The sequence below is a fragment of the Danio rerio genome, chromosome 14 (assembly GCF_049306965.1).
Source record: "Danio rerio strain Tuebingen ecotype United States chromosome 14, GRCz12tu, whole genome shotgun sequence".
NCBI lineage: Eukaryota > Metazoa > Chordata > Actinopteri > Cypriniformes > Danionidae > Danio > Danio rerio.
In genome coordinates, this window is record NC_133189.1 from 3,550,154 (window position 1) to 3,563,051 (window position 12,898).

The following is a 12,898-nucleotide window of genomic DNA, read 5'->3' on the forward strand; positions in this document are numbered from 1 at the left end:
ATGACGCTCAAGCACGACGCCTCAACATATCTGCTGTCTGTTAAGTTGCTAATATTAACATGAAAATAGGCAGTTCCTTAAATCATGTTTACATTTTATTGTTGAGAAAGTGAAACAACGTAGGATGATGTGAATGAAGTTATAAAGTACACTGTTCCCTTTGAAGATTTACCCGTGTCCTCGGTATGTTTTCCATATCAAACTGAGAAGGGGGAGACTGCAGACTTGATCAAACTTGCGAAGTCTGAACTTACAAGAAGAGGATGCGAGACTGAACTGTGTGTGTGGGCTACTTAATATTGAGGAAAAGCCCCAATCAGATAGGCGAACGTTTGCAGCCCCGCCTCCGTTTTCAGATGTCTCCGTCTTTCCCCATCCAGACTGAGACGGAACAGCAGTGTTTTAGAATGAAAACGGCCTCTCCAGTGTGTCCAAAACGCTCCGTTTTCGGCGCTCGAGAACTCCGGCGTAGTGTGGACGGATGCCGTAACCGTAGCAAAACTTATGCGTTTTAAAACGAAAACGCATTAGTGTAAACAGGGCCTTAGGCCATGTCCACACTAATGCGTTTTCATTTGAAAACGCATATTTTTGTCTCCGTTTTGCCCTTCCATCCACACTGAGACGCGTTTTTAGGAAACAAAAACGTATCTTTTTGAAAACGCTCTCCAAAGTGGATACATTTGAAAACGCCTTTTTCGTGTCGTAGTGTAGACTGTGAAAACGGAGTCTTTCGAAAACGATCATGTTACTAGTGTAACAGTCATGTTACATGTAACAGTCATGTTACTAATTCGTTTACTTTATTTTCGTTGTGATTATGATTTTAGTGATGTCGTCCTTACTGTGAGGGTAAGCAGCGTCATCAGCAGGATACTGTTCTTTAAAGCGGTCCAGTATATCGGCGTATTTGTTTTGGCACGTCTCCCAGTCTACGTTTTCACTCTCTTTTGCAACTTTGTGTTCATGTGTTACTCGAAGCAGCAACTCTACTTCATTGTCAGTCCATTTAAAAAACTCTGTGCTTTTCCTTGACATTTTGCCGCAACGTTTCAAAGAGCCGGAAAGAAAATAAACGTCAGCCGGAAATGACGCGTGACGAAGCGTCTTACGTTTCACGCATGCGCAGTACAGGTTGAAAGCATTGGTAGTCGTTTCAGTGTGGATGACAAAGTTTTGGAAAACGAATAGAAACGACAGTGTGGACGTGAAGCGTTTTTAGAGGAAAACTCAGTTTTCAAATTTATCCGGATTAGTGTAGACATGGCCTTAGTCTTAACTATTTAAATGGACAGAGACCAATTTTTTCAATGCAATACACACTGACAGAACAAGCACACCAGTTTGTTTAATTCAAATCAAACCTTTATAGCAAATTTAGGAGTAATCCTGGACTAAGTTGATTTGATAAAACAAAACAGATCTAACTTTCGTTTTCTAGCAATCACTCAATTTTATTTTTTTTTTGCGATCTCAGTGAGGTTAAAAATATTGTAAACAAAACAAAAAGTGTGTGTCGTGTGTTTTACTATTTGTCTTTCTACTCTAAAAACTCCCTGTCAATCTTAGTTTTTTAATTTATAAGTGATTGCATTGAAAAATGTCTCAAAGTAAACCCCGCACTAAAGTTTTATCCGTGCAGCACCAATAAAAGCTGGAGGCTCATGCTGACATTTACTGCAGCTCAGCAGGAGCGATGAACCTCTTTAAATCACAGCGAAGGTGTGCGTTTCACGGGCTCGTGCGTTACGAGATCGACACACACACTGACTCTGACCCCTCACCTAAATATAAAAGCTCGTAACGGGTCAGATGATGTAACACGATCCCGAAAACGCCAGTGTGGTCTGACACCTCTGAGAGCAGGACCGACACAAACACACGAGCACAGTCTCGTGGAAAAAGCTGCTTTATTTGCTTCACAACTATTCGTCCACTGAAGAGGAAACACACGAGCACTGATCATTGATCATAATAATTTTACATTCGAGCCATTTTAACCTAATTATATCAAGATTTCCGGTAGAGCTGTGCAAATAAGGTAATATAAAGTGCTCAGAATAAATAAGTACACATCATTTTGAAAATAAATATGTTTATCCAAGGGTGGCGCAGTAGGAAGTGCTGTCACCTCACAGTAAGAAGGTCGCTGGTTCGAGCCTCGGCTGAGTCAGTTGGAGTTTCTCTGTAGAGTTTGCATGTTCTCCCTGCGTTCGCGTGGGTTTCCCCTACATTCCAAAGACAAACGGTACAGGTGAAGTAAGTAGGCTAAAATGTCTGTAGTGTATGAGTGTGAGTGAGTGTGTATGGATGTTTCCCAGAGATTGTTTGCAGCTGGAAGGGCATCCGCTGCGTAAAACATATACTGGATAAGTTGGCGGTTCATTCCCCTGTGGTGACCCCTGATTAATAAAGGGACTAAGCTGAAAAGAAAATGAATGAATGAATATGTTTATCCATTTCTCAGTGAATATAGGTCATATATTGTAGTGCATTTAAACAAAACAGATTAATTAAACAGATATATTTATTAAAATAATATTTTAGTCATTAAACATCTTTAGAAATTCATGCTAAATAATGGCGGGAAAAAAATACAAAACTACAAAAACTCAACCAAATTGCAAAGATTTTTTGTTTCTCCTGAATTTTGCTCTAATTAATTTTTTTATTTATTATTATTCTCTAACATATAAATGTGGCTGTCCTAATATTACCGTTTTTTACATCCTACATCGAGTCCTAAATCAAGACAAGAGCTTACTCCCGCATTACATTCATTCTTTCTCTTTTCAGCTTAGTCCCTTTATTAATCTGCTGTCGCCACAGTGAAATGAACCGCCAACTTGTCCAGCAGGTTTTTACACAACGGATGCCCTTCCAGCTGCAACCTATCTCTGGGAAACATCCATACACTCTCATTCACTAGGGACATTTTAGCCTACTTAATTCACCTGTACCGTATGTCTCTGGACTGTGGGGGAAACCGGAGCACCCAGAGGAAACCCATGCGAACGCAGCTGATGCTCGAAGCAGCGACCTTCTTGCTGCGAGGAGACAGCACTACCTACTTCGCCACTGCATCACCCACCTTGGTGTAGTATGTAAATGTAAATACTATTGGCCTGAGGCTTTTGCAGTGCACTAGTAAGACTGAAATATAAGATATGAACGAGTGGGAAGAAAGACATCAGCGGTGTGTGTGTGTGTAAGCGAGCGTGAAACGTCTTGCTCTCTGATGTGAGACGCTCAACACACGCTGACCTGACTCTTCCCATCAGGCACTGCATGATGAATGAGCATCTCCCACGATTCCCTCTCCTTCAGTTCCTCTCGCTCCACCTGCGCGACACAATGATTAATGTCTATTCTGTGCTGCTTCGACACAAAGAAACACACACACACACACACACACACCAGCTCGGTGATCCGTCTTATTTTTCATTCATTCATTTTCTTGTCAGCTTAGTCCTTTTAATAATCCGGGGTCGCCACAGCAGAATGAACCACCAACTTATCCAGCAAGTTTTTACGCAGCAGATGCCCTTCCAGCCGCAACCCATCTCTGGGAAACATCCATACACACATTCAAACACACACTCATACACTACGGACAATTTAGCCTATCCAGTTCACCTGTACTGCATGTCTTTAGACTGTGGGGGAAACCGGAGCACCCGGAGGAAACCCCCGCGAATGCAGGGAGAACATGCAAACTCCACACAGAAACGCCAACTGAGCCGAGGCTCGAACCAGCGACCTTCTTGCTACCAACTGTGCCATTGCCTCGCCCTTCCGTCTTATTTTACTTGTACAAATATCTAATTAGTCCTAAATCAAGACACATTTACATGCATTTAATATATTAAGTTATTACCATGTTTACAAATCAAAAACTGTCTGACAATGGTTGAATTATTTTTTAGTCACTTTGATTCTCAAGTAAATGCATTTTCATTGATAACAGGGTTCACTCAAAAATGTAGGAAACCAGTAACCATCGACTTGCATGGTATTTGTTTTTCCTACTATTGAAGTCAATGGTTACAGGTTCCCAGCATTCTTCAAAATATCTTCTTTTGTGTTCAACAGAAGAAACTCAAAAAGCTTCTAAAAGGACATTGATTAATTTAGATTACTGAATTTAGTTTATAATAAAATACTATTCTTATATTTTAAATTATAGTCTTAATAGTTTAATATTTTACATGTAATTCAGTGTTTTACTAGCCATTCGCTTGTTATCAATTGAGAATTGTACTAGCAGAAAATGAAATCATTCATTAATTTTCTTTTCGGCTTAGTCCCTTTATTAATCAGGGGTCGCCACAGTGGAATGAACCGCCAACTTATCCAGCATACGTTCAATGCAGCGGATGCTTTCCAGCTGCAACCCATTACTGGGAAACACCCATACACTCTCATCCACTATGGACAATTTAGCTTACCCAATTCACCAATACCACATGTCTTTTGGACTTGTGGGGAACCCGGAGGAAACCCACGCCAACACAGGGAGAACATGCAAAATCCACACAGAAATGCCAACAGGCCCAGCTGGGGATCAAACCTGCAACCTTCTTGCTGTAAGGCAACTGTGCTACCCACTGCGCCACCGTGACGCCTGAAAATTAAATCTTACACTTTATTTGGAGTTTGCATGTGTGTGTGTGTGTGTGTGTGTCATGTGTCGTGTTTCCTTCTGTTCACCTTGAGGGCAAGCGGTTTGAGCGATGACATCTTCCAAAATGAGACTCCAGTGAACAGATGAAGATTTCAGAGTCAAATTACCCACAATCCATCACTCTCTGCCAAATGACAGCTGCCAACCTGCTTCTCCTCATGACTAAATAAATAAAAGGTTTGCAGTTCTCTGACAAATGACGGTGGATGTTGTATTTCTACTCAGACAGTGTTCCTCATTACGCAGCAGTGGATTTGGAGAGTAAAGAAGCTCACGGTCTGTCAGGAGGATTATAATCCTGCTTCAATGAATCTCCACCTCAGTGTTTGGAGAGAAAAAAAACCTGCCGTCAATCTAAAATAGCACACTTTCCCTAAGATATAAGCTTAAATACGAGCTGAACACACACATGTAAAGTCATCTTTTTGCTCGAGCATGTGCCTAAATGCTCAAATGCATGCAAACAATGTGTATACGTGTACATAAAGCCTCCTTTGTTAAAGAGCCCATATTATACATGAAATAGGGTCATATCTTGGTTGTAAGGGTCTCCAACAACAGTTTAATATGCATACAAGGTCAAAAAAACACTTTCATGGTCTTATAATCTGCATTTATTTTTACCTAATTATCCCAGCGACTCCCGTATGAATCGTCCAGTGATTCATTTGTCTGTTGCGATTGGTCGACTGCCTTCAGTCAGAGAGTGAAAAGCCAAACAGCTAATCAGCAATATAAAAGTAATCGCAGTTCATGCACGCTCGATGGTGTAGGCGTGGATTTTAGCTGCCAGTGGGTCAATGTAAATACAGACTATGGACTTGAAAATTCAGACGACTAACTATTTTATTGAGCAAAAACTCCAAAAACAGTTGAGGAGATCTCCTAGCTTCTCACTCTGCTCTTTTCACAGACACACACACACATATTGCACACACACACACACACACACACGCACTTAACCCTGCTCCGGACGACAACGCGCGCGCGCACACACACATACACACACACACACCTCCGGACGACAGCGCGCACACACGCACACACAGACGCACACACTTCTCGTCCACGGAGCTCCGTTAACAAAGCAGCACGCGTCGCGTGTTTAACGTGACTTTGCACGCGATGAGAGAATATAGCCAGTTAACCTGATACAGTACACGCGGTTACAAGTAACAAAACACAACTAAATACATTTGCAAGCTAGAGTAAACGAGGCAACTTTAATCGCACGCACTTACACTTGAGAAATGGAGGAAGAAACCCATCCTGACGTCCAGCTGTAAGTTACTCTTTACTGATCCTTCCTTTAACAAACGCTGATGAAGTATTCTTTGTAGCATGTAGCTTCCAGAAGTTTCCAGTAGTTTCCAACTGCTTGGCTATAATGCTGAGGTTTCATCTTTGGGTAGAGACTCAATATATCCATCTGCAGTGTGACTTCAATCCACCGGCATGTTTGTGTGTGTGTGTGTGTGTGTGTGTGTGTGTGTGTGTGTGTGTGTGCGTGTGTTTGTGGGTGTGTGTCTGGGTTTCTGCGTCAGAGGGCGGGGCCTCAGGTTTGAAATCTCCCGGGTTTGCGCGTGCACGTGAATAACTTGGTTTCGTTCGTACGTCATGGCGAAACACCTAATAAATCGGTATCAAGGCGACTCGTTTGAAGCACTATGAGTCGACTCTTTTATAGATGAATCAACAGTTTTAAACACTGTATTCTTACAGATTTGAGCCTTAACTGGATACTTTACTTCACTTAGAGCTGTGTTACACACTACATGGAGGGGAATTTTCAAAAACCCATAATATGGGCTCTTTAAAGTAATAAATGAACATAAAGGCCTCTATTTTGACGGTCCATGCGCAGAGCGCAAAACGCAGGGCGCAAACGCTTTCAGGGCGTGTCAGAACGCATTTTTGCTAATTTAAGGACGGGAAAATCCGCTTTGCGCCGTGGCGCATGATCTGAAAGGGTTGAGTTTATTTTCTTAATGAGTTATAGGTGTGTTTTGAGAATAAACCAATTAGAGTCTCATCACCCATTCCCTTTAAGAGTCAGCTGTGTCGCGCCAAGAGCGCATTCGCTATTTACAGGACACAAAGTAAGTCTAAGTGGAAAAACTGAGCATTTCACAAGCAAACAACTAACTGTTAACAGTTTATTAACAGAAAACTGCTAAACAGAACATCTACTGCGTGAGAATGAGAGATAAATGATCTACTATCACTTTCGCTCTTGGATAGGGAAACCTTTACGCACAGACATCAATTAGTCTATAAACAATTAATTTAGTTTGTTAAGCACAAATATTCGTTTCAAAACTATTTCTAAATTCAGTTCTAATTTCCAGCAAACGAATAAATGAACAATAATAACAAAATGAGCTCAAAAACCTGAGTAATATCCTAAAACACATGCTGTGCCCCATATGGTCTAAAACCTGACAGGTGGGCAAATCTAAGCTTGTTTTTAATAAAACAAATATAAATATGGATATAATAAACAATACTGCTAATAATAATAACATTATACAGAAGCAAATTGTTATGAATGAACTGAAAAAGCCTCCCGAGATGAAGAAGACATAAAAGCAGTGATTTTTCATATTTATGTAGGCTAGAAAATAATATGTTTTGTAATATTTGAATCCTTTATATTTATATCCTATATCTATTCTTATTATATCCTATATATATCCTTAATATTAAATTTTTTTATATGTAAAGATATTTGACTATTGCTCTCTTGTGTGTATTAAGCAGTGTGTAAGCGAGGCGCAACTCTGTGCTGGAGTTTAGACCGGGTTTGTTATGGTCTAATGAAAAATCTATTATAGTTTCTCAAAATAGCAACGCGCCAGCGGTCCGCCTCAGAACACCTTCCTTTGGGCGCACAAATGAGCGCTAATGTATTTGCTATTTAAACAGAGTATCGCAACGCCTCAAAACGACTCTTGCGCCAAGCTGAAACTAGCAAAAGACTATTGCGCCGCGCCTTGCGCCGGGTGTATGATTGGGCCCATTGAGTTCAGAATGTGCAGCTCTTAAAGTGACAGTGTGCTATATTCCTGCTGCAGACTGTGTTAAATATTATTATTATTATTATTATTATTAATCAATTAACAAAGGATGATGAGAAAATCACTCAAAGCTCTTGACTGAGCAGCTTTTGCAGCTTTAATAGAAATTAAATCAAGTTTAATTCTAACAGTAAAGACTACGCATAAAGCAGTTTGTTTCATTTGTGTATATATATTTTTTTATTTTGTTTTTTTCTCTTCTTTTTCATAGTTTTGACAACTTTTTGTTAGTTACTTTTTCTTTTGTCCCATAAATATATATAATATTTTAATTCTTTTTCATATGTAAAGATATTTGTGTATTGCTCTACATCTTGTGTGTGTTAAGCAGCATTTAAGCATGGCATATAACTAACGGGCTCTGCGCTGGACAATAGACCGTCTTTGTTTTGGTCTATTGAAAAATCTATTATAGTGTCTCAAAATAGCAACGCGCCAGCAATGCGCCTCAACACGGCTTCCCTTTTAGACCAGAACGCCTATGGGCGCACATATGAGCGCAAATGCATTTGCTATTTAAACAGCGTGGCGCAAAACGTCAAAACGAATCTTCCGCCAAGCTGAAACTAGCAAACAACTATTGTGTCGCGCCTTGTGCCACATAGCGCCTGGTGTATGATAGGGCCCATAATCTTTCTGATTGTGATAAAACAAAACTAATAAATTAGGACTTCCGTACAATCAATAAATCCCTCATAGCAGCTGTAAAGACTCTTGAAAAGCAAGAAAACACACAGGCGTCAGTCCAGCTAAAAATAAACGTATACTCTACATGACAGCTGTGGAGTGGATAGAGTTCACGGGTCACGTGCAAACACACACACACATACACACACACACACACACACACATAATGAGGATACTCAGAGGTTCATGGTTTTTATGCAAAGATAATATTTGCCAAACTTTATAACCTACTTCGGTATACAATCGTCATACGAAACCGCTGATATTAGTAGACATAAAACCAGCTGGTTCATTTTTTTAAACACACTTCCACACCTTTCAATGTCCATTCATTCAGTCTCTATTTCAGGGGTCACCACAGCAGGATGAACCACCAACTATTCCGGCATATGTTTTACGCAGCGGATGCTCTTCCAGCCGCAACCCAGTACTGGGAAACACCCATACACACTCATTTACATACACATATGGCCAATTTAGTTTATTCAATTCAGCTATAGCAAGTCTTTAGACTGTAGGGGAAACCGGAGCACCAGGAGGAAACCCGCGCCAACATGGGGAGAACATGCAAACTCCACACAGAAATGCCAACTGGCCAGGCTGGGACTCGAACCAGCGACCTTCTTGCTGTGAGGCGACAGTGTTCAAATATCTTAATTTGTGTTCAACAGAAAAAAAGTAGCTATAAATCTTTATGATTGCCTTTTTTGCTGATTACTAAAGAAGATATTCTGAAGAATGTTGAAAAACGGTAACCATTGACTTCCATAGTAGGAAACACAAATGCTATGGAAGTCAATAGTTAATTTCTTCTTTTGTAATCAACAGAAAAAAATTGTTATAAATATTTATGATTGCCTTTTTTTTTTTTTTTGCTGACGACAAAAGAAAATATTCTGAAGAATGTTTGAAAACCGGTAACCATTGACTTTTATAGTAGGAAACACAAATGCTATGGAAGTCAATGGTTAATATCTACTTTTATGTTCAATTGAAAAAAAAAAGTTGTTTTAAATATTTATGATTGCCTTTTTTTTTTTTTTTGGTGATGACAAAATTTTGTGTTTAACAGTAAAAAAATAGTTTTATATATATATATATATATATATATATATATATATATATATATATATATATATATATATATATATATATATATTATTATTATTTTTTTATATATATATATATATATTTTTTTTTTTTTTTTTTTTTTTTGCTGACGACAAAAGAAGATATTCTGAAGAATGGTGAAAACCGGTAACCATTGACTTCCACTGTAGGAAACACAAATGCTATGGAAGTCAATGGTTAATATCTTCTTTTGAGTTCAACAGAAAAAAAGTAGTTATAAACCTTTATGATTGTCTTTTTGTTTAGTTTTTTGGGGATGATAAAAGAAGATATTCTGAAGAATGTTAAAAACCGGTAACCATTGACTTCCATTGTAGTAAAACAAATGAATGAGTGCATAATAGATCCTAAAGATGTATGTATCAAACCACAATTGACCAAAAGTGACAGATAAAATACACCTTCACAATTGAAACCCTAAAGTTTCACAAACAATTAGTACAATATAATAATGAATGGGTACAAAAGTAGATTTTATATTCACACATATTTATTCTCCTAAATAATATAACATCAGAAAAGTATTCTTTGCTAATCTAAATAGAGAAATCACATTAGCAGTCAGATGACTATTAGAATACATTGTTCACAGTCAATTAAATAGTGCTAATGTTGTATTAAAGTCATATTTAGATGCGATTTTAGACAGAATATTCAAAGTACAGCACGGTAAACAATAAAGGGACCATTTAAATGAACGAATGTGCTAACATAAAACCAACTTACCCCTATAGTATGATGAATTCAATAAAAAACCAAAGACACCAGCTGATAAACAGTCAATTAGCAAAATAACAACAACAACAACATGTTTAAACACTAATTTACACACTGCCAACAACAACAGGAGGATATCAGATACAATCACTACAATCAATTGGTACATAATAAGAACACTGTAATACTAAAATCACTGTAGTAATAATTATAATGGTTTAGTGTGAGAATATGCAGCAGATTTTCGCCTACCTGATTCCTCCTTCACATTGAATATATTATCCGGACGCTGCGTCACTCCTTCATCGGTCACCCGGAGAAACGCGCATATCCTGGGACGTCTTACCGACGGTGTCCCGGTAAATCCGCTGTCTGTTCTCCTCCAGTGGACGTGTGTTTGTGTGTGTGTGATTCTCGTGCTGAGAGAAACATGTGCGCTGAAGTGACGCGTTTTTGAGCGCTCGCCGACAGAGGGCGACAGACTCACAAACACCAAAGGTATTGGCAATTATTAACGGTGCTTTAGAGCGACGGCTAGCGGACAGAAGGCGACAGTACAATCTACTGCCAAACCACCAACGCCTGTTGAAGTCAAACCAAAAGTAGGCTACAGCATTTAGCCAAAAATAAATCAAGTATATTCTGAGGGCTTGATGTAGAATAGATTATTTTACGAGCAGTTTTTTTCCAAAACACGTTCAGCAGAAATTAACTCAATTCAATTTATTTTTTTTTGTAAACAGACTTTCCAATGTTACTCCAACTTACAGTAATTTAAACTATGTTAATTTCACTATATGTTAAGTACATTCAGTGTTACATTATCTACATTATAACAACTTTAACTGTCAATTAACTAGCATAGCTAAACGCACAAGTGCCATTATAAATAAATAACACTGAGAAATCTGACTTTTTTTTCCATTTCTCATCTAATTTTCTATATTCTTCCAAAGAATCTGTAAAATATTGTGACTTAAGGCTTCTGCTTAAATATTTTAAATTAATCTGGCTGACAATACTGTGAAAAAGGAGTTAATAAGTCGACAATTGTGACTGCTAAAACTAAAATGTGTTAAAAAATAAATAAATCAGTTTAATCATGAACATATACAAGCAACATGTAATTAATGTAATTTATTTTATTATTTTAAAATTATTTTACATTATCTTACATGTATTTTTTTCAGACTTTTTTATCCAAAATACATGGCTAAGTGTTTATTTTATAATACGTAAAAAATGCATATTCATATATACATACTGTATATACATACATACATACACACATATATATATATATATATAGATAGATAGATAGATAGATAGATAGATAGACAGACAGACAGACAGACAGACAGACAGACAGACAGACAGACAGACAGACAGACAGACAGACAGACAGACAGACAGACAGACAGACAGACAGACAGATAGATAGATAGATAGATAGATAGATAGATAGATAGATAGATAGATAGATAGATAGATAGATAGATAGATAGATAGATAGATGGATAGATAGATTATTTAAAATAATCAATCATTACATTATATTGTTTATTAATACAGTTTCCCCCGTATATTTATTTTATTAATAATATAATATAGTAATATTTTTTTTTTTTTTACCTGTAGTTTTTTTTTTTTTTTTTTTGTCTTGCATATCTGTTAGTTTGTTAGTTTTTTAAGGGGGGATCCACATTACTTACCATTTGTATACATACATCTTTACTTAAAGAAACAGTTCACCTTTTTTTTTTTTGAAAAAGGCTGATTTTACAAGTCTGCTAGAGTTAAATAATTGGCTTAAATCATTTTTAAATCCATTCAGTCGATTTATTTTTCTGCCGGTCTTTTAGCCTGGCTTAGTATGATGAATTGAAAGGGATTTGAGCATTAGCATGTCGTTAAAAAAGATTTTTTGATTTAAAATTTTTATATATATATATATATATATATATATATATATATATATATATATATATATATATATATATATATATATATATATATATATATATATATATATGCATACAGTTGAAGTCAGAATTATTAGCCCCCCTTTGAATTTTTTTTATATTCATAATTGTGTTTAAAAAAAAAAATATATATATATATATATATATATATATATATATATATATATATATATATATATATATATATTTTTTTTTTTTTTTTTTTTTGTAATGTTTTGTTTTTATCTACAGTATATGTGTGTCTTTGTACATGTATACATAAATATGCACAGTACACGTGTATAAATTATGTAAACAAACTTTTATCTTGGGTGCGATTAATCGCGATTAATCATTTGACAATACTAATTCCAATTTTAAGCCAGTTTTATTCTTAAAAAATTGCAAAAAAAAAAAATAACATGACACATACTTTCACATTACTTTCCTAAAAAAATAACTAAGTAACACATTTAGTTTATTTTTCAAGATTGCGATATATTACTTTTTACCCAACACTTATTGCACTAAGATATTGGGCATCCCTAAAATCTCATTTAAAATGACGTCACTTCTGTTTTTCATATCTGTCCAACACTAAACATATTTCCCCTAAAAAAGGGTAATTTATGTCAGTTTGT

The 12,898-nt window shown here is 36.8% G+C and overlaps 1 protein-coding gene across 4 annotated transcripts in view; it reads right to left on the reverse strand.

Moving 5' to 3' along the window:
* ndst1a (N-deacetylase/N-sulfotransferase (heparan glucosaminyl) 1a) overlaps nucleotides 1-10,760 on the reverse strand; it is a 45,586-nt gene extending 34,826 nt beyond the window's left edge. For 3 of the 4 annotated variants that reach the window (XR_012389362.1, XR_012389361.1, XM_073921118.1), the window contains exon 1: nucleotides 10,549-10,699. The gene's annotated coding sequence lies outside the window, so the exon portion shown is untranslated. 4 annotated transcript variants of the gene reach the window in all.
* Nucleotides 10,761-12,898: the final 2,138 nt, after the last annotated feature.